The sequence below is a fragment of the Tenrec ecaudatus genome, chromosome 1 (assembly GCF_050624435.1).
Source record: "Tenrec ecaudatus isolate mTenEca1 chromosome 1, mTenEca1.hap1, whole genome shotgun sequence".
NCBI classification, from domain to species: Eukaryota; Metazoa; Chordata; class Mammalia; order Afrosoricida; family Tenrecidae; genus Tenrec; species Tenrec ecaudatus.
The window spans coordinates 170,285,584-170,309,095 of NC_134530.1; the positions used below are offsets into that span (position 1 = coordinate 170,285,584).

Sequence of the window (23,512 nt, forward strand, 5' to 3'; positions counted from 1 at the left end):
GAGTGCTCCAGAACTGCATTGGCTTTTTGAGCATTCCATTGGCATTCTGCTCGTGTCTGGAGTCTTGTTTCTCACCGATGCCTTCAATACAGCTTGTACTTTTTCCTTCAATACCATCCGTTCTTGACCATATGCTACCTTTTGAAATAATGGAATGTCAACCAATTGTGTTCAGTACGGTGACACTGTGTGCTTTCAAACTTTTTGATACTTCCTGCATGCTTCAACATTTGTTCACAGCATCCTTCAGTATTTCAGCTCAAGGCTTGATTTTTTCCCCCAGTTATTTCAGCTTGAGGTATGCTGAGCCTGTTCTTTCCTTTGGAACTGTTTCCTAACTCCATTTGGGTTGAGGATCATTGCATGGTTCTGCTTTACTATGTCATCTCAAGCTACCTGTTAAATTTGTCTGTTTAGCTCTTTTGTTTCAGCATTATTTTAATTTGTTTACGTCTCTACATTAGAGACACTTCTTTGTATGATTTCCTTTACATGAAATCCAGATTAGGGAAAGCGTTGTTGTTGTTGTTGTTGTTAGGTGCTGTTGGACCAGTTCTGACTTGTATCTACCCTATGTGCACCAGAACGAAACACTGCCCAATCCTGGGCCATCCTCACAATTGTTCTTATGTCTGAGCCTATTGATGCAGTCACTGTGCCAATCCATCTTGTTGAAGATCCTCCCCTTTTCTCTGGCTTTAGCATGATGTTCTTTTCCAAGAGTAGTCACTCCTGACAAAACACCCAAAGCATATGAGATGAACTGTCACCATTGTTTCTCTAAGGACTTTCTGGATGCTCTTCTTCCAAGACAGGTTTCTTGGTCTTTCGGCAGTCCGTTGCACTTTCAATAGTTCCCCCAGCCCCACAGTCTCTTCCTTAGCTAATGTATGACTTTCACATGCATATGAGGCCTTTGAAAATACCATGGCTTGGGTCAAGTGCACCTTAGTCCTCAAAGTAACATCTTTGCTTTTCAACATTTTAAAGAGATCTTTTGCAGGATATCTACCCAATGCAATGGATCATTTGATGTTTTGACTGCTGCTTACATGAGCATTGATTGAAGATCCAGGCAAGATGAAATCTTCGACAACTTCAAACTCCCCTCCATTTATCAGAAGTCACCTACTGGTTGAGTTGTAATGACTTTAGTCTTCTTTACATTGAATTGTGATCCCTACTGAAGGCCGCAGTCCTTGATCTGCAACAGCGAGTGCTTCAAGCCCCAGAGGCTTTGCTCCATCCATGCCGTTACTTTGAGAAGACAGCTCTCCTTCACTCATGTTTTTCATGCCTTCTGACCTGAGAGGCTCACCTTCTAGGATTATCTCTGGAAATGTTCTGTTTCTTTTCACGAAGTTTTCATTTTCTGTCCATAAGATTTTTGGTGACTACTTCCTCAGAAGTGGACAGCCCATTCCCTGTTCAAAGTCTGTGCTTAGTTTGTAAGCTCTGCTGAAACCTGTTCACTTTGGGTGACCCTGCTTCCAGCATTGTGGCAACACACCGCTACCACCATAAAACAAACTGGCAGACAAGTGGCGGGGGTAATGCTACAGAGACAGTAAGTAGATTAATATATTTTTAAGGTTATAGCAGAAGTGGTTGGGCAGGTATCAGTATACAAGACAATATTATCAAGAATTCATCCTACTCAAATAACACACGAAGTAAAACAAACTATAAGATAAAAACTGGGAACCAGAAATAACATTCTATTATGAAGATAACAATAAAATAATAGAGGAGACAGAGTAGATATTCTGCAGTAGAATGGAGGAGAAATACAGTAATCCATAAAAGACAACAACTGCCTTAACCTTGAGAAAAAGTAATGAAAAACAAATTAACCTCAAAGAAAATGATAAAATCGCAAAATAATTTTTTAAATAGGAAAAGCATAAAAATTTACTAAACAGTAAGATAAAAACCAAAAAGGCAATGGAAACAAATGACAAGAAAACCCACACACAAAAAACCCAGTACATAAAACTATGTTGAAAAAGAACAAAATAAAACCATTAAAAAATACAGAAAATGACAGCAATAAAGTCAAAATTACCAATAACAACACTGAATGCAATTGTATTAAACACATAATTTAGAGAGAGTTATAAGCAAAATGGATAGGAAAATGTGAACTGTTAATATGCTGCTTACAAGAAACACATCGCAGACATGAAGACAAAAATAAAGTAATAATCAGAGGGGAAAGAAATATGTCAAGCTATAGTACTTTTTAAAAATCAGGGTCAGCATTATTAATTTCTGACCAAACAGATCAAGTGAAAGCCATCATGAGAGACAAAGAAGATCCTTATGTGATGACTAAAGCCATGACTGAATAGGAAAACATAGCCATAGTAAATATCTGTGTGGAACCGATCGCAAGAATCTAATTATAGCCCCGCCCTGGGGGATGAGCAATAGAAGTGGGTGAAGGGAGACATCAGGCAGTGAAAGGTATGAAAAAATAATAATAATTTATAAATTTTCAAGGGCTCATGGGAGAGGGTGTGGGGGGAGAGGAAAAATGAAGAGCTGATACCAAGGGCTCAAGTAGAAAGAAAATGTTTTGAGAATGATGATGGCAACAAATATACAAATGTGCTTGACACAATGGATGGATGTATGGATTGTGATAAGAGTTAAATGATCCCCCAATAAAATTATTTTTAATAATAAATAAATATCTCTGCAACCAATAAAAGACCCTCAAAGTACATTGATCAAACTTTCATAGAGTTAAAGAGGCACATAGATGATACTATAATAATAGTAGGAGATTTAAATACACCACTTTAGAGGAAAAACAGGTCACTGGATATGAAATCATCAAAGATACAGAAGAATTAAATAACATAATTGTGTGAGTCCAGGTGGACTAGAGAAACAAATCCAAGGACACTCGTATGTGTGTAAGAGAGAGCTTTCTATCAAAGAGCAAATGTCTATTAAGAAAACATCGCAGCCCAGTCCAGATCAAGTCCATAAGTACCCTTGGGTCTAATTCCAGTCTATAAATTGCTCTTCAGATTCATGCAACATATGCAATAAAGCCAAATGCAGTAAGATCACAGACCTGCGGGTGGAAAGCCTTGTGGATCCAGCGATGGTGGAAGCATCTCCAGGGCTCTGGCTGCCATCAGCATGGCTCCATGTGGCTTGTCAACAGGAACGTGAAGCAGAGAAAGTGTGTGTCCCTCTTCCAGGGAGGAAGACAGAAGTTCCCAGAATCCTCAGGAGAAGGCCATGCCCACACAGAGGCACATTGGCTACGGCCTGATTGACAGGCTAGACTCCACCCCTTCACTCAAGTTGACAGGAGATTATGTAACTGTCACAATAACCAACTTGATTGTTTAGACCAGTACAAAACACTTCACTCAATAACAACATAATATACATTCCTTTCCAGCACATAGTAATAGACCTTATGTTAGGCCCCAAGGCAAGCATCAATCAATTTTAAAACATTGAGATATGACAAACTATCTTTTCAGATAACTGCCAAATTAGAAATCAATAGTAGGAAAAAAATTTTAATTAATTACATGGAAGTGAGACATTTTGCTGGTAAAGCACTGGGTAATTAAAGAAATAAAAAGTGCAATTTAAGTAGCCCTCAAACCTGAACAGTGGTCTGAGTGGCTTAAAGAAAAAGGAGGAAAGTGAAACTGCAATAGACTTGGAGTCTTGTGACAAACAAGTTCACTTCAAACAATAACACACACAAAACCAAAAAAACAGAGAAAAACAAAACAAAGATGCAATGTAAAAGTTCCTCCAAATAAATAAGAATGAAAATACAGCACACCAAAACTTTTAAGACACAACAAAAATAGTTTCCAGAGGACAAATTATAGCAATAAGTGCACACATCAAAAAGAAGAACCGAAATCAACACCTTAATGCAAAATCTTCAACAATTAGAATAAGAACAACAAAACAAATTTTCAGCCACCAGAAAGAAAAAATAATAAGGATTAAAGCAGAAATAAATGAATCTGAAAACTGAAAAATCAACAAGATAAGAACTTGGGTGTGTTAGGCAAGGTTGACTAAAGAAGCAAACCCAGAAACACTCATATGTGTGTAAGAGAGAACTTTATATCAAAGAGCAATTTTACATTGAGAAAACATCCCAGCGCAGTCCAACTCATGTCCATAAGTTTTTCTTCAGACTCACACAACCACATGCAATGATTCAGAATGCAGGAAGATCACAGGCTGGTGGGTGCAGAGTTCTGTGGATCCAATAGCAGTGGCCGCATAACAGGGCTCACCCAGGTCTCAGCATGGCTCGTCAACAGGAAGTTATAAGCAAAGAGAGGGTTGGGGTTCCCAGGACCCTCCTTATGAGAAGGCCACACCTACAGGTGCCATAGGTTGGGACCTGATTGACAGGCTAGACTCCACACCTACACGTTTATTTATCAAGTTGGCATGCAGTTATTTAACTACCACATACACAATATCATGAAAGCCGGTACTTGAACACATCTGAAAACCTAGAAGGAATGGATTATTTTCTACAAGCACATTACCTATCTAAATTAACACAGACTGATATAAACAACCCTAACAACTTATAATACAAGAAGAAATAGATCTGGTTATTAAAAACTCTCTAAAACAAAGTCCAGGACTAGATTGTTTTAGGGGGGGTGTCAAATATTTAGAGAAGAATTAACATGAATTCTACACAAATGATTCAAGAATATAAAAAAGGACAAAGCCCCACCAAACACAGTTTATAAAGGAAGTATAATCCTGATCTCAAAAGCAGGCAATGATAGCACCAGAATAAAAACGTAGTTCAATATCTCTTATGAACATAGATGCTAAACTTTTAGCTAATAGAATTCAATAAATCTTTTTTCCCCTTTTGTGTGTACTTTATTTGGGTTGGTGTGGTAGAGTGAATTTTATTATTATTATTAAAAAATCGTTTTATTGAGGGCTCTTACAGCTCTTACAGCAATCCATGCATCAATTGTATCAAACATATTTGTACATATGTTGCCATCATTATTTTCTAAACATTTACTTTCTATTTGAGTCCTTGGTATGAGCTCATCTTTTTTCTTTCCTTCCCCCCTCCCACCCTCATGACCCCTTGATAAATTATAAGTTATTCTCATATAAAGTGTTGACAGGATCAGGTAACAGGCATCAGAAGACTGACACAAACAGACAAAAACCATATTGTTGAGAACGGGGAGGGTCAGAACAGAGACCCAAAACTTATCTGTAGGCAATGGGACATCCTCCCCTCACAGAAGGGTCACAAGGAAGGGATGAGTCAACCAGGGTGCAGTCTAGCACCGAGGAAGCACACAACATTCCTATGATTCCTTGTGGCTTCCTCAGCCTCCATTATCATGACCACAGTCCCACCTTTCACTGCAGACTAGACTGGAGCACGTACACAGGTAGAGATAAGAGAGATGGAATTCAGGAACAGGAATGAGAGTAGTGACACCAGGAGGGCAGGGGGAAGGTGGAGAGAGGAGGGAAGAAAGGTGGAGCTGACTACAGTGATCAACTCATAAACACCCCCACCCCACCCCCGGGGTGATGAGCAAAAGAAGCGTAGGTGAAGGGAGAGATAAATCAGTATAAGATATGAAAATAATAATAATTTATAATCTATCAAGGGGTCATGAGGTTGGGAGCAGGGAAGGAACAAAGAGAAGCTGATACCATGGACTTAAATAGAAAATAAAAGTCTAGAAAATAATGATGGCAACATATATACAAATATTCTAGCTAATAGAATTCAATAAATCTTTTTTTTTTAAAAGATAATATTCAAGTGGGGTTAATATCAGGTATGCAAGGATGGTTCAATATTAGAAAAACAATCAATATAAACCACCATATTAAAAAAACAAAGAATTATATGGTTATATCAATTAATACAGAAAAGGTATTTTTAAAAGAAAATAATAAAATCTGAATAAAAACACTCAATAAAACAGGAATAGAATGGAAATTCCTCAATATAATAAAGGTTATGCAAAACCAAAGGTTTAGTTACATAAAACCAAAGTCCAGTATTTCACTCAACAGATGGAAACTAAAAGCATCCCCCCCTCTGAACAGGGATACAACAGGATTTCCCTTTATCACACTTATTTAATATAGTCCTGGAAGTCTTAGTCTGAGTTATTAGACATCAGAAAGACATCAAAGGCATCCAGATTAGCAAAGAAGAAGCAAGATTCTCTCACTCCATAGGAGATATGATCTTATTTGAGGGTGTACCCCACGCACACAAATGGAAATTGCTCTCAGCGGAACAGAGCTTTCTCAGGACACATTTTTCCCACTAGGCAAGTGTCCACCAACTCACTCTGACCACCCAGTGGCGTCACCTGGGAAGGTTCTCTCTGGCCACAGTGAATTTTTCTGTGAAAGTAGTTTTGCTCAAACCTCATATTTTGGAATGGCTGACTCAATAGAACAGCAATGAGGCTGTGAGATTTTGTTGCCTACTCAGGAAAAATACCACAGAAATGATTGTGATGTTGAACACGGCTTACAAGAACAGCACTATAGGAAAGTGCTTGAAGATATGTCCAAACTGATCACAAACTTCGTGTGGAAAGGAAAGAAACCCCGGATAAACAAAATACTGCTACTAAAAAAAAAATGGCCTCTTACTCTGCTTTCAAAACCCACTCTACAACCGCTGGAGTCCAAACAGCCTGGTGTTGGTACAGCTGTAGATTTGTAGCCCAATGAATCAGAAGTGAGAACCTAGAAATATAACACCTACAGACATCTGATTTTTTTAAAATTGTGTTATTAGGGGCTCATACAACTCTTACCACAATCCATACACACATCAATTGTGTCGAGCACACTTGTATATTCGTTGCCCTCAGCATTCTCAAAACATTTGCTCTCCACGTAAGCCCCTGGCATCTGCTCCAAATATGAGATTTTTTATAAAGAACTAAAACACATTAAACGAATAGGAGATGATTTTTTTCAATAAATGGTGCTGGAAAATTTGGATTTTCACCTTCAAAAGAATGAAAGAGGGTCCATACCTCACACTATATTACAAAATGAATTGAAGATGGATTAAGGACTTAATATAAACCCTAGAGCCATAATGATCATAAATTTTTTAAAAGAAGAACAACAACAAACATAAGGGCCATATACAAAACATAAACAAATACACAACCAAGCAAAATTCTCATACTACAGAAGACAAAATAGATGATTTGAACCTCCTTATAATAATACATTTATGTATAAGAAGACTTCATCCAGAGTGAAAAGACAACCAGTAGATTGGTGGGGGGGGGGGGGGCACAGGAATCTTTAGCATTACTATATAGATAAAGAGTTAATCTCAAAAATCTATAGAAAGCTTCAATAACTCAATAAGAAATACACACACACAAATAATCAAAAATGGGCAAAAGACATGAATAGACAGTTCCAAAAGATGACATCTAGATAGCTAACAATCATGAAGACATGCTCTTAATTATTAGCTATAAGAGAAATACAAATTAAAACAATGATGAAATACCACTTCACACTGGAACTAAAAACTAAATTAATAAAAAAGAAAGAAAGAAAACAATAAATGCTGGAGAGGTTGTGGAGAGATGGGAACTTTCGGACATTATTGATGGGGTTGCAAAATTGTATAGTCACTATAGAAATAGTATGGCATTTACTTATACAAATGCAAATAGAAATAGCACATGAACCTGAAATCTCTCTTTTTCATATATATCCCAAAGTAATAAAGAACAAAATATGAACAGATAAGCACTCATGTTTATCACAGCAATGTCTACAATAACAAAAAGTTAGAAACAACCAAAAAGCCCATCTGTGGAGGAAAATACAAGTCAGTTCTGGAACATACATACAATGAAATATTCATCTCTAAAAATCCACAATGGAACTGTCCACTCAGGACATGGACAAAAACATTCTGAAAACATTATGTTTAACCAACTCAGTCAATCTCGTAGACAAATATTGAATGATATCCCTATTGTTAACACAAAAACTCTGAAAAGTGATCTTCACACCAAAAGGAGCAGATTTTGTAGGCAATGGTGAGGCTGGGTGTGGGTGAGGGGGTAGAGGAAGGGAGTAGAGGGAGGGTGGGGAAAGAGGGAGCCACATACATGGGGGCAGGGACGGACGAGGGCAGGAACCTCATCACTGTTCTGGTGAGCTGAGCTGTAATTTTTCCCTGTGTGCTATGTGTCACAATAAAACATTGATTTATTCTCTAAACCTCTTTAGCTCTGCTGATGGGTCCCTGGCGGTACCCCACTCCACAAGTTAGCCTCCTGCTCCAAGATGCTCGGCTGTCCTTTCGCACGGGCTGGGAAGCCCGCTGTGCCATATCCTGCCAGTCTCCTGGTTCTGCTACCTCCTGTGCTGCCATTTCTCTGCCTTTACTTCTTACCACGTCTAGTGTTCTAATTCTCCGTCTCCTGGGTCCAGGAAGAAGATGTCTTATTTTCCGCCTATTAGGATCCACCAGATGCTCTGTGGAAGAAACACGAGGCTGTCTGTGTCTATAAAGATTTATACTCCATGAACCCATACATAGGATTGATGTGAATGGGAATCAACTCAACGGTTTGGTGGATTGGGGGGAGATGGTAAAAACTGACTAATCCTTTTATTGGGGTTCCATATATCTAATTTGTGTTAGCAACAAGTTGTGTAGTCCTCTTGGTGGGCCACAACATCTTCTTCTTCTTTTAACAACATCTTATTTGCATAGTCTAACCCCGTCTTTTGGAAATTGACATGTTAGAATGGATCTATCCGGATATTCCCATAGACCCAAAAATGGGGTGTTCTGAGGACATACCCTTTACCACAACCATAAGGAACAAGTTTGTGAAGTGGGCCCCAACATCTCCAAAGACCCCACACTGCATCTTTATCTATAACTGACACCTCTAGCACTATTGGGTCAGCTGGATCATATGGTCCCAGTGGCAAAGCAGCTTGCACGGCAGTCTGAACCTGTTTCAGAGCCTTCTCCTGCTCTTTGGTGATCGGACCAGTGTGCAGCTGCCTTAGCTTGTTCTCTGCCTCGATTTTCAAGCTACACTACCCGTGGGACACCGAACCCATGGACTGTGTCGCTGTAGTGTGAGGTTCCTTCAAGACCTGCTTTGCCACGCTACTGAAGTATACATTGTTTGAGCTGGGGACCGTCAGATCCTGACTGTTGGCGACCTGCCTTGCTGTTTGCTGCCTTGTGGCTGGATAGCCCGAATTGCTCTACAGAGCAGGCCTCAAGACTTGAAGGACTGCCAGTGTACTAGCTGTCTCACGGAAGTGAGTTGCACTGAGCCATTTGTACTGCTTTATAGGTTAATTAACTGTTTATTTCTTATGTTATATATCTATATAATATATCTATATAATCATTAGTATCTTGGTTTTGTTTCTCTAGCGAACACTGTCTAACATAAGTGAGTACTGGCCAAAATTAGAGATGAAATTAGGAAGTTTCTAGAAACTGAGAAAGAGAAAACAACATACCCAAACTTATGATGTACACCAAAGGCAGTTATCAGAGGATGTTGGCTAGCGCTAAATGCCCATATGAAGAAGGAAGAGAGACGGATGGTCAATAGTCTATCACAAAACCTTCGGCAGTTGGAACAGGGTCAACAGATTAATCCCTTTAATATCAAAAGAAAAGAAATAATGAAACTCAGGCTGTAGATAAGCGAGTGGGAAAACAAAAAACAATGCAAAAAAAGCAATGCAATAAAAAGCTGGTTCTTTGAAAGAATTAACAGAATTGACAAACCAATGTCAGCTCTAACCAAAGGCAAGAAGGCACAGACATCAATGTCCAGGATGAGGACTGAAATGGTGGAAATTACAATGAACCCTAATGAAAGTAAAAGCTTAATTATATAGAACTACAAAGGTCTGTACTCCAATGAATACAATAACTTGGAAGACATGCACAAATACTTGGAAAAACAATCCCTCCTCAGATTGTCCCATATATATGTTAAGAGATGCAAAACCCACCTGTAAGATAATGTACAGTTCCTCACTGAAGGGCAACACAGAAAGAATGATATATCTAGGGCATGGTATAGCTCTGATGAAAGACATAACTATCCTATAGTTCTTTAATATTTCCTCCCCCTACTATTATGGTCTTTGTTTTACCTAATTAATCTTAGACCTTCATAGGTCCATTTGTATAATTAAGATCATTTGATGCATGAAAATTGAGATAGATAACCCTTCAGAAACAGTAAAGGGAGTAATGATTCCTTGAGAGTATGGGAAGGGGTGGGGGAAGTAGGGAAGGGAGGGACTGATAGCAATGATGACTGTATAATCCCACTCAAGGGGAATAAACAACAGAATTGCAGGTGAATGGATACATTGGATGATGTAAGATATGGCAAAATAATAATAATTAAATATATATACTATAATAATAAAGGTTCCTGGGGGGAGGGTGGGAGAGAGGGGATAAAGAAGAGCTGAGATCAAGGAGTGCAAGAAGAAAGGAAGTCTTGAAACTGATGGTGGCAGCAATTGGACAATACTGCTTGATCTAACTGAATTATGAATTATTACAATATGTGTAAGAGTTCCTATTAAAATGATTTTTTCAAAGTGGCCCATCGCTCTGCAGCCTATGACAAACTGGTTAATGAGTGTCAAAAAATATTTAAAATCAGTTACTGAAAATGTCTTGAAATCTGACATTTCATATAAGAAATTTACTATAGATATTCCCAATCTTGATCACAGTCATAAGAATTGACATGCTTTTAACAAGAGCAAGCTGTCAGGTGAAGGACACTTTCTAATCTATCAATGAAAATGATGGTGATGATGAAAACAAGTCAATTCATGCCAGAGAAAGGTTTGAATTATCTTTCCTTTCTTTATCAGTATTGTCTTTATAGAAAATAATATCACACAATCATTGTCTTTTGAAAAGTCAACCTAAGAATATTCAGCCAAAAAAGCTAGGGATAAGAAGGAAGCAAATGTTTTCAAACGGATTGTGGTAGTGATTGTACAACACTTCCTGACATGACTGAACTGTTCAACTGTATTATGTTCTAATAAAACAGTTTAGGAAGACAAGAAAAGGAAAATTTTGGAGTTGTTTCAGGCAGTTAATTCATATAAACATTAGGTTATTTTTCTAGATATTATTATGTCTATGGAGTTTGCCAGGGTTTCTTAATATATTTTCTGATTCGTTGTGATTTACATCGTCCTAGATAAAGCTTTGCTTTTGTAGCGAATTTTGTATTAACAATTTAAAAAATTGTTTTTCTTCAATGCCGCCTCCAAAATTGTGTAAGCTTTGGTTGGGCCTTGCAAACCTGTTTTCACCCTTGATAAGATGGGCGGTGACCTTTCCTTTCCAGGCAAAACTTGGCTGGAATCGCAGCCATATCTAAGAGTGTGGGAGTTGGGAGTGGGTCACTATGCTTAAAGTCATTTCCCAGGCTCACCCAAATCCTGCCCACCCCTCTCCTTCCTGTTCCCCTCCACCTTTTCCCTGGTGCACTTCGTTTTCTCCCTCTGCCTTCCACTTGCTGTGAGTCTTCCTCAAATCTCATTTCACTCTCTTTTGTTCTGCCCCATTTACCACCGGTTCTCAGGTCGCAGCAAGCCAAGAACAATAGCTGAGAGGCCACTCTTCTGAAAGGGAGGGCAGGTCCTGAACTGAGGTCCAACCCCTAGCCCCACCTCCAGCTGCCTGACCCTTCCTATCCAGTCGTGGCTTTGGACCACGTCTCAGAAGAAACCTGATTGCTGGCTAAGTCCCAGGAGGCTGGAGCCAGGAGAGGTGCTGTGAGCCAAGGAATCAATCGGGAGTGGAGCCCAGCAGTCGTGGACTGGACTCAGTCCCCGCACTTCCGCCCTCCCCACCCCTACCCCACGCGGAGCCTTTGAGCTTTCCTGGGTGCCTGGTCAGTCAGTCAGGCGCCAGCCCTCACCCCGAAGGACCCCTGCGGTGTTCCCCACAAAGGCCAGGACTCAAGAGATAGGAATTTTCACGCTGATGAATAAGCACATTTAAGTGGGAGGAGCTTGGGAGACAGGGTCCAGAGGAGTTTTTGGTTAAAATAAAAAGTCTGGCCTCTCTCTTGAGCTGGTCTCCTGATTCAAGCACAATGGAAGGAAACTTCTGGTATGCAATCTCGCTCTCTCGCCCTAATGCACTCAGGAATCTGCACTTCCCAGCCTGGGATCAGGAATGACCACAGGGTGAGAAAAATAAACAAGCCGGGAAGGGGAGGGAATTGAGGTCCGAGTTTGGCTTCAATGGAGCCTCCAGGGTCCTGTTGGCTGAGTTTGTGTGAGTCTTGGTAGTTCACAGGAAGAACTTCCTGGCGATGATCTACTGCTTGCCTGCTCTCTCCGGCTCCTTTTCTCCGTGCATCCTGGGAGTTCTCCCGAAAGGGCCCCATTTCTGGACTGGTCCCCATTATCTTACAGGACTTGGCTCCTGAAAGGAATTCTGGAGTATTTTGCTTCTCAATAAGGCACCCAGGCTGATTTCATCACCTACACAAAGGAGCTTCCAAAAGTTCCTGGGGAAATGGAATGAAAAGCCAGTGGACTTCTTCCAGAAACGTTTGAAGCTCCCTCATGCTTTCATCTAGTACAGCCCCACAGGAGCTCTCCCATGACCCAGGTGTCAGCGAAGAAGGAAAGCAGTGACTGGGTTTGGAGCCAGGCTAGCAGGCTGACTAAGCTACGCTGCTTCAAAGATTTGGGGCAAGTTGCTTCACCAGCCTCTTTGTCATCTTTGAGGAAGCCCTGCAGAGCGGTGTTGTAAAGATAAGACCAGTCTCAAAGAGTCCGTTTGCGTCATTCTTGTCTGGACTTTTTTGTCCCCCCTTTACCGTCCCTCACAGAGAGAAGGCTATGGGGCTGGGTCTTTGTCCACTGCATAGTAGTCACTAGTTCAGGAACCAGATCATAAATCCATTCTCCTGTTCCTAAGCCTGAGAGGCTATCTCACTATCCACCCCTCCTCCCACCCCCCCTTCCTGGAATACTTGAACTCTCAAAACTGCCTTAAATTCTTGCTGAAACAAAGTGGAGCTTAAAACATAAATAAATACTTCTGCGCACGAACGCTCTGACTGAAACTTTGCCTCGATGCTTCCCCTCTTTCTGAAACACAGGTTTTCCCGGCCCCCTTCAGGAGGGTTACCAGGCCTTCCCGCTAAGCCTGAGTGAGAACTGGAAACCGACCCTGCAGGAGGCAAGGGGGGGGGGGCGGAGACAGAGGAGAAGCCCTGGGAAAGAGTAGAGGTGAAGCGGGGCTCCCCTGGGGGAGGGGTAGTAGGAGAGAAAGCCTAAGGTGGAAAATGGAAAAGACGAGGGGACCACTGGGAAATGTGATTGACTGGAGGCGGCGCTGGGTCCAGAGAGGGTAGGGAGAGTAGAAGAGGAGGGGGCAAAGCAGAAGAGGAAGGAAGGGCACAAGGTGAGCTCACCCCAATTCCCAGGGGGAGTTCTGGAAGGAATTCAGAGCTTAAACTGACACCACCTCCCCTACTGACACCACTTCCCCTGTCCCTCCTGCAACCAACGGGCGAACACCCTCAGGCATCAGAGAAAGACTTTTCTGGATCCGCAGTCTCCCAGCCTCTTCAAAGCCTCCTCTCCACCCTTCTGCCCCAGGACTCCTGGCCAGCGGTTGCCTGGACTCGCCTCCACACGCCTGGCACCAGCTTCTCTCCTACCCCTCCTACGTGACCAGCACGGCCCGACCTGGCCCGGGACTGGGTGGCGGATGCTGAGATAAGGCCAAGGAGGGGAAAACCACCTCCAAAGTCAGGAAGTTACACAGCTTGGTTCCCCTGGCAACACAGCCACAGTCCCCAAACAGTGCAGGACTGGGGGCAGGGACGGCTCCTGTCCCTCCACAGGCGCTGGCTTGGCCAGAGAAGGCCTCCCAGACCGCAATTTTCCAGTTGGAGAAACGTCTCTGCGTGAACCTTAGGGCAGTGCTGAGGAAGAAATATGGGACCGGCCTGTTGAAAATGCAAATATGAATTCCCGCCCCCCCCTACATCACTACCTTACAGTGGCTATGTAGATCTCATGGGAATGGGCCTTTTCTTGTTCTTGTTGTTGTTTTTTTTAACCCTAACCCTAATGGAATCGGCCTTTCTAACAAGCAGGGAGGGGATCCCATTGCTGGCTGGCTGAGGACTCCACTTAAAAAGAGACAGTCCAAGAACTACTTGAGACTCTTCATGCAGAGTTGAAGGAAGATACAAGATGAGGCTGGGGCATCCCACACGATGACCCTGTTTGCCACCGCCAATCCCATCTCCAGTGGGCCCGGAGTGAGGGCTCGGGAGTCACCAAGCGTGGATTCTGGTGCGTGCAGAACCAGTGAGTCGTAGCTGTGTTCTTGTGCCAGGGCTTGTCTGCTCTGAGGCCCAGAGGCCACACGAAAATCAACAAGGTGCTTCCCACGAACGCCAGGATCTCGGACAAGCTGTCTACCGTCTCCAAGTCTCCGTTCTTTCTTCGCTCCCAGGGGCGCAATAACACTGACGCCTTACCAAGGGACGACAACGAGTGGCCCCGGAATTCTTACTCATGGGAGTGTCTTTTTAGTGTAACTCTCCGGGCTGGCCCTTGGGGTCCTTTGTGGCAGTTGGCATTGTGTGAGCTAGAAGCTGGGCTGCCTGAGGGGCTTCCAAAAGGTTAAGGCACTTTGAAGATAGAAACTTCATGAAGCCGGGGTCCAAAGGCCAGGACCTCAGAAGGTGGGCCGATGCTCTTTTACAGCTCCCTTTGCTTTGGACTGGTGGCTTCCGAGCTGTGTTTCCTGCACCTCTGCCCCTGGCCTGCCCTCTGCCTCCTTCCCCTACCGCCTGGCCTCCGCCCCGCTCACTCTGCCTGCAGACCGACCCTCACAGAGGAGCTGCACGACTGGGCAAGCAGTCAGCTCGCCTTTCTGTTGTTAGGGAGAGAGCCCCGGTGATAACTTCCAAGCGCTAGGCTTTTGAAGCCCTTCCGCAGCCCTGTTCCCTGTTCTCTTCGGACACACACGCGGGTGCAAGAGCTGCAGTCCCCGGAAAGGTTTGATTGGTGCTTTGTGGTCACGCATTCCAGCCCCAGTTCTGTCTCCAGCTGAAATGTTCAGCAATGTTTTTTATTGTTGTGTTTTTTTAACTCGATGCGCCTCAGTTTTCTCATCTTCCAAAGGGGAGCAGGTACCGTTTGATGATGGGATCAAGCTCCTCTTGGCGTCCGACCTCAGTGGCAGACATCACCATCGCCACATGGTTGTTGGAGCCTGATGTTCTCCGAGGCCCTTTCCCACACAATCCACCAGAAAGTACGGAACGGCTCCCAATTTCATCCGCACTCCCCTACCCTTCATCTAGGCCAGTTTTCCTTTATCCTGGGACCCCAGGAGCCTCCTAATGTCGGCCTCTGTCGGGCTCCCCTCAAACCAGGACCATGCTGTACCCTACAGCCTCTACAAGCTTCTAAGATGCTTGTCCCATCTCTTGATTCCTCTGCTCAAAATCATCTACAGGCTCCCCACGTCCTCCATGAAACATTTGAAATTGTTGGCTGGCTTTTGATACTTTTTTGCAGCGACCTGGCCCTGACTTCCCTTTTCAGTTGTGTTTCGCGGTCCTCTCAACCCATTCTACAGCGCCGTCAGCCCACACACTCTCTCCCTCAGCCACGGGCCCTCTGCTCACCACCACTGCCCTCCCCATGCTTCGTGCTCCGCCCACACATCACCATGCTCCAGGTGCCCCCCTGATGCCTTTCTCCACAAATAGGTGCCTGTGATCGTTACATTATATAATCTCATGTCGACTTGATGAATAGAGGGAAGGGGTGGAGTCTAGCCTGTCATTCAGGGTCACAGCCTGATGGTATGCCGCCTTGTGACCTGCTCTTAACGAGGGTCCTGACCCTCCCCTTGCTCTCTCTCTGCTTCACTTTCCTCTTTAAGAGCCACTGTGAGCCATACTGATGGCAGCCAGAGCCCCCGGAGACGTGTTCACAGATATTGGGTCTACAAGACTGTGACCTTCCTGCATTCTGCATCATTTGTGTGGGTGCATGGATCTGAAGAGGGATTTATGGAATAGTATTGGACTGACAGAGTAGTATCAGATTTATGGACTTGACTCAGACTGGGCTGGGATGTTTGCTTGATATATAATTACTGCTTGTTATAAAACTCTATCTTACACATATCCGAGTGTCTCCGGATTTGTTTCTCTAGTCAACCTGGACTAACACCAGGCCCCTTCTGCTGGCTCCCTTGGCACCTAGGTCTCTCCTATTCTAGCACATATCATAAGAGTTCCTGAGTGGCACACAAGGTTAATGCACTAAGTTAATGCTAACTGGGTTGGAGGTTCAAGTCCTCCTAGAAGCAACGTAGAAGAAAGGCCTGGCATTCTGTTTCTCCAAAGCTGGCCATGGAAAATCCTGTGGACCCTGAAACTTTGGTCCCGAGATGATCTTTAACCTTAACCCCAAAATATATCTTAAAACCTTCTTAAAGCCAAGCCACAGTTTAGCTTGGCTCACACAGAATGTCTGTCTCAAATACTGTACTTTTAAAGAGAGTTCTCTACAGGGAACCAAACTGACAGCTCAGAAGATTAAATAGGAAGTTTAGGGGACAGTGAATTGCTGTCACCAGGGCAGGAACAATTTAGCAAAGGAGGGGGAGAATGTTTGTACTTCAAGAATATCATCAGTGTCACTGAACTGTACATGAAAAAAATAGTTGAACTAGTATATGTTCTGTAGGCTGTAATAGGTTCTCAGCAATGACAACAAGGAATAAATAAATTATAGTTATGTACAGGGGGTGTGTTAGTCCAGGCAGACTAGAGAAACAAATCCAGGAGATTATATTTGTATAAGAAAGAGCTTTTTATAAACAGTAATTAATTGTATATTAAGAAAATATTCCAGCCCAGTCCAGATCAAGTACATAAGTCTGATATTAGTCCATATGTCCTCTACCAGTCTATAAATTCCTCTTCAGACTCATGCAACACATGCAGTGACACCGAATGCAGGAAGACCACAGTCTTGTGGATCCAATGGCGGTGGAAACACCTCAGCTCTGGCATGGGTCTCCATGTGGGTCTTCCAGCTCCAGAGCTCTGGCTCTGTCAGCGTAGCTCCATGTGACTTGTCAACAGGAATGTCAAGCTGACAGTCTGCGTCTAGCCTCCAGTGAGCTGTTTTTCTCTGGCAGGCCTCCAACCAAATGAGGTCATTAAGTTACGACCTGATTGACAGGCTAGACTCCACCCCACAACCTATTTAGCAAGTTGACACCAGATTATGTAACAGCCACAGGGGATTTCAAAGTTTGTGGGAACATGGTGCCTTTCCATGAACATTTTGAAGCCCCATTGTGAGCGTGCATGTGTGTGCATATACACACAGTGTGTACACACACAGTATATGTATGTACACATGTGTATGTGTGTATGTACATATATCAGAGAACCCTATGGAACGCAGCTCTGCTCTGACACACGTGGGCCGCCAGGAGGAAGACTCTTCCGGCAGCCACTGGCTGTACCGGCTCTTGCCACATACCACGGATAGTAGAACTGTCTAGCTCCTCACAGGAGGCTAGAAACCACATGCGTCTTATTAGCTGCTATCTCTCCCAGCTCCAAACCAAGGCCTCATCCTGAACCTTTTGAAATAACGAAAGAACAAATGCAAAATGTAAGTCCGCCTCCAAGCGCAGAGCCTAACAGAAAAAATAGTTATTATGTTTTAGCCGTGCGCTGAGTCCTGCTTCCCTCATGGGAAAGCAATTCAAAAGTTGAGTCCTGCCAAGAGTGATGGGGAATGGTGTGCGTTGGAGTGTGAGGGGGACCCCCAGCCTCTGAATAGGTGTTTGTTTATAAGATCCCCCTCCCCACCCAGTGGCGTTGATCTGCCAGAGGCCCACCCAGTCCTGGCTTCTCTTTGCCCACACGTGCTTGCCTCCGCAGAAAAAGGAGTGTAACCTCTCACCCAGGACCCTACGGAAAGCTGACCTCTGACCACACAGTCCGTGCCTGGTTCTTCTCCTGGAGGAGTTGCCCGAGCCTGGGGCTGGGCAGGAGAAAATCTGTGCCTGATTCACCACCAGCCCCAGTGGGCAAGTGTCCAGGGCAGCAGGTGGGTGGCCCCACAAAGCCCTTTGTGAGTTTCTCCAAAAGCATGTCCTACTGGCTTCCTGAATTACCATGCCTTTTATCCATGTTTCACCTCTCCTACTCATTGCCATCACGCTGATTCAACTGCTGGCAACCCTACCGGACCGAGTAGAACTGGCCCCTGCGAGCTCCCAAGACTATAAATCTTTAAGGGACTAGAACCCCTTCTCTTTCTCCCCACTTATCTCCCCTCGGGAGCCCTGAATCTACTCAATGGCAGTGAGAAGAAGCCCAGGGGGCATAGTGGGTTATGTACTGGGTTGTTAACTGCAAAGTCAACAGTTCAAAGCCACCAGCTGCTCCATGGAAGAAAGATGAGACTTTCCTCGTCAACTTGAAAGGGCAGTTCTGCTCTGTCCTGCAGGGGTCGTTATGAGTCAGAGGCAACTCTGGTAGGCAATTGACAAGGAGCCCTAGTGGTGGAGAGAGTAATTCAAAACCACCAGCTACTCTGCAGGAGAGAGATAAGTCTTTCGGCTCCCGTAAAGATTTGCTGCTTCGGAAACCCCTAAATGTCCGTTCTAGTCTTTCCTATAGGATGACTATGGGTGGGAATTGACTCGGGGGTGGATTTGGCTGATTTTTGGTCCACAGCACTATGCATGTTTGCAACAAAGGAATCGAAGCTGAGATAGTTAAAGTTTATTGTGACAACCTGGCCGATAAACACATGTAGGGTTAATTGAAAGGTGGAGAGATAAATGGCTTGGTGAGCCTCGCCTTTCTAGTTCTTGGGTCTCTTGCTTTCTGATGGTCTGACCAGGGTACAGCTGCCTTAACCAGTTGCCTGCTTCAGCTGGCAAGGCTCACTTCCTGTAAGACATCCCTGAGGAGAAGCCACACGGACCTACCCTGATGCAGCCCTGGGTGCTGGAGCAGCTGTGTGGAGCCCCCTGCCAGCACTGAGATGCTTACACATTCACTGACTCGGCTTTCCTCCTGCAGTCGGCATCAATGTGTGTGTTTTGTGAGATGGAGGAGGACTTTGTGGATTGGTGTCGGACATATGGGCTGATGTTGGAATTGTGAGCCTGGGCAGCACTGAGTTGAAATGTTTTCTTGATGTGCACTTACCCTTTATATGAAACTCTCACTTATACATATGAGTTTCTGTGGATTTGTGTCTCTAAAGTACCCAGACTACCACAGAAGCTTAACAGTCTTTGCTTGCTGCCCCAGGCCCGACATGGAGAGGAGTCTTACCGCTGTTGAATGAGTGAGCGCGTGACAGAAGACGGGTGTATGCACGTGCATGCCCAGGCAGAACTTCCCGTGTTCCACCTTAAGAAGATGAGCTGGGTTCCATTGCTAATGATGTTCTTCCTCCGGACCCTTCAGAGATCCATAGGCTAATACCCTTTCTGCTCAAGAGGATTGTTTATCCTTGTCTAACCACAATTTCTCTAGCTGCGACTTCAGCGCCTTGCCTTCTAAGCTACCTCCCTGGCCACTGGGACGGAAGCTGCTGCTTTCAAGGAGACAGTTACTAATTTACCCTTTTAGCCTTCTCTTCAACTAATTGAATCCAGCTCCTGCAGGGCTCCCTCTCTGGGGCCTTATAGTTCAGCCTCTCCTTGTTCGACTGCTCCTTGGGCCTGTTGCCAAACTCTTAAAGGTCTCCCTCCGCTGAAGAGGCAGGAACGGGACACATTGTTCTCCACAGAGCCATGTACAAACACACAGATGATTACTCCAGCCGACGGGCACAGGACACACCCCCCTGCACCTGTAAATGCCAAACCTTGGTAAACACATGCTCATAGGCCGCCACCGGATCTCAGACCTATGCATCTCCTCCCACCCTTCACCTTCCAGAGCCCTGGTAATGGCAGGTCTCATACCCTGCACACACACTCGGACACTGCACACACCTATGCCTTTTACCCGAAGGTGAGCCAAACTGGGTGGTGCTTCTGAATCATTTTCCTCTCTCTCTCTCTCTCTCTCTCTCTCTCTCTCTCTCCTCCTGGCTCTCTTTTCCATTAGCTACCAAAGGCCAAGCCTGCTGCTTTCTCCACACCTCCACGGTGATTTTCCACTCCACGGTGGACGGCAGCGAGTAAATGAAGGGAAGATGACCCCTACCTCCTTCCCCACCCACGTCCCATTCCTTCTTCCCAAATCCTCACTGCCCCTTCCATTTGCCCTGAGCACACCCTCCACTCTCCAGCCCCTCCCCGGCCACCACCTCTCTGGCTGCTGGAAGCACACAGCTCCTTAGTCCTTCCCTTTTGCCAGAGAACTGTAGGGAAGCACTGGACACGGACTTTATTAGCTGGGTCCCATCTCCGGTCCAGTGAGAGGTTGGGGTTCAAGGTCCCCGGCTGCCTGGGCAGAATGTACCTAAAGCTTCGGAGCCTGAGGGTAGCATCGTAAGCATTCCTTCACTCATCCAACAGTAGCACCAACCACACGTCAGGCACTTTTGTACACGAACAAAACCAACAAAAACCTTGCCCTTATCCAGTGTACCTTCTCTGGGTGGAGACAGAAAATAAGCCAATCTACACGATCTATTGGCGGTGAGGAAACAAAGCCAAGAAGGAGCACCGGGGTGGGGAGGGCATTGAAATCTCGTGGTCAGGGCAGGCCTGCCTCAGAAGATGTTTGAACGCAGACTTGGAGGAGCTGGAGGAGTGAGCCAGCGCGGAGAGCTCTGGGAGGACAGTGATCAGGAAGCACCCGGCCTGCAAGTGGAGACGGTTAGGAAACCGCTGGGTGGAGAGCCACAGGGTGTTAGGAGCGTGCTGAAGAAGGCCGAGCCACCCAGAGGGGCCATTCCTCTGGGCCCAGGGCCTGAGAAGTACTGACCCGGACAGAGGGGGGGAGGCCACGCTAGGAATGAAACGAGGGGTCAAAATGGCACAGCGAAAGGAAGTGTTGACGTGCCAATGGAAGCCAGTCCCAAAGGAAAGAAGGTGGGCACGGAGTGGAGAGAGTTTCAGGGGAGACAGTCAGAGTCCCTCGAGCCCTGGTGGTGAAGTGGCTTCCACACTGATTGCGCTGTTGGCCTAACCACCAACTGCTTCACGGGAGAAAGATGAGGCTTTCTTCTCCCTCAGGTTTTCAGTCTCTAAACCCACAGGATCAGTTCTACTTTGTCCCAGAGGGCGGCTGTGGGTGAGAATCGACTTGACAGCAGTGGGGAATGGAGCCTTGGTGGGTTAGGCATTGGGCTGCTAACCAAAAGGTCACCGGTTCAAACCCACCAAGCTGCTCTGAATCTTTAAAGATTTAGTCTTGCAAAAGGGTTGCTATGAGTTGGAATCAATTTAGTAGCAGTAGGTTGGACTGCTTTTTGGTTTTCGGTTAACAGAGCTTAAAGGCAATGGCTGGTCACAGACAAGAGCCAAGCCTACAGTCAAGGCCCCTCTCAAATCCACTAGGTCTTTGGCTTTGAAGAATCACTTGTCACGGCTGCTCCTGCCCTCCTTGGGCAGTGGCGAAAAGCTGGCCATCATCTCTCTTCTCCTCTCCCAGCACAGGGTCCATTACCTGTTGCTGTTTCACTTCTGGAGCACTGACTATGTTTGAGGCACTATGCAAATTGCGGCCCAGGTAGGGGCTAAGGTAATTCTCACAGCAACCCCAGGAGGAATCCTCTCGTTTACAGGTGATGAACTGCTCCTCCTTGGGCAGCTCTTCCATGGGTCTACTTCTGGCTGAACCTAGCACAGCACAGGCTCAGCCAGGCTCACAGCATGGTAGACCTGGGCTCAGGCCCATGCCCACAGGCTGCGTGCCCCTAGGTAAGTTATCTGCCCTTTCCGGGACCCAGGGTCTTCATCTGGAGACAAAACGGGGAAGTGAAGGTCTCACAGCCACCTCCTGGGTGACTGTGGGGCTCTAACAGCCGAACGCCATGGCTCTATCTTGTGCCTTGGCATACACTTGTGTCAGAAAGTTGTGAAGTGTGTGGTCCATAATTTACAGCTATTAATAGTTAAGGAGCCCTGGTCATGCAGTGGTTATGCATTGGCTTGAGATCCACATGGTCAGCAGTTTGAAACCACCAGCAGCTTCGAGGGAGAAAGACTGGGCTTCCCGCCCCCATAAACAGTTACAGGGTCGGGAGTCAGCATTGACTCAACAGCAGGGAGTTTGGTTTTTGGTTTATCCATAAATTCACGGGTTTTCTCTGCAATGAAATCACTGCCACTTGCCTGCGTACCTCGGAGCCTTCATGTCTGGGTGACGCAGGGACCGGGACAGGAAATCTTATGGGGATTTGTATGTAGATTGCAGCCCATCTTGCATGTACCACAGCCAGGGGCGTGGAGCCAGAAGGCAAAGACCACCTGCAGTGTTGATGAAGGAGCCCTTGTGACGGGTAACCTTGGAAATGCTAACTGTAAGACCACTGGGTCCAAGCCACCGGCTGCTCCTCAGGAGAGAGAAAAGGATCGCAAAGCCTCAGAAATCCTCTATAGCAGTGGTTCTCAACCTGTGGGTCTCGACCCCTTCCCCCTTTGTGGGTCGAATGACCCTTTCACAGGGGTCGCCTAAGACCATCAGAAAACACGTATTTCCAATGGTTAGGGGTCACCACCCTATGAGGAACCATATGAAAGGGTCACAGGATGAGGAAGGTGGAGAGACCCGCTGCTCTAGAGGGCCCCTTCAAGTGGGACTTGCCTTGAAAGCAGTGGGTGGGCAAGGCAGAGGAGCCACTCAGCTGATGCTACATGTAAAGCATGGCATGGGTCAACACAAGGTGGTGCTTCTTGGCAGAGGAGGGACAGTGCAAGGGGCAGGGGGCCAGGTTTTAGGAAAATGGAAATTCTGGTTATAAATCACGGCATAATCCAGCAGTAGCAGCCTGTGGGTGGCTTTCCTCTCCCCTAAGGGGACTGGCTGACTCAGAGTAACCCTAGAGGACAGGGCAGCACTGCCTCTGTGACTTTTTGGGACTGTCACTCTACAGAAGGGAGTAGAAAGCCCCATCTCTCTCCCTCAGAGCAGCCGGTGATTTCGAACTGTGGACCTTGCAGCCCAATGTGTAACCACTGACCGGCAGTGACTGGATGGCAGTGAGTTGGAGAAAGTGGGAGAGGGGCCAGGGAGGCCAGGACCCGGGGTCTGTCCCGTGGGTGTGGTAAGAGGCCTGCTCAGGGTCCCCTAAGTTCTTGGGAAGGCAGACTCTGACGGGAAAGCTGGGGTATCAAGTAATATCAGAGACTGGCTACTAGAATCCACCCAGGGGCACTTCAGAAGACCGGTCTTCTGGGAATTTCCTTCCCAAACATTAGCCACCGAAAACC

The 23,512-nt window shown here is 45.4% G+C and overlaps 1 long non-coding RNA gene across 1 annotated transcript; it reads left to right on the top strand.

Annotated features, from left to right (window-relative positions):
- Positions 1–12,127: 12,127 nt before the first annotated feature.
- Positions 12,128–19,350, top strand: LOC142461833 (uncharacterized). The gene is made up of 2 exons (XR_012787021.1): positions 12,128–12,279; positions 12,511–19,350. It is a non-coding gene; the product is annotated as an uncharacterized LOC142461833 (long non-coding RNA).
- The last annotated feature ends 4,162 nt before the right edge of the window (positions 19,351–23,512 follow it).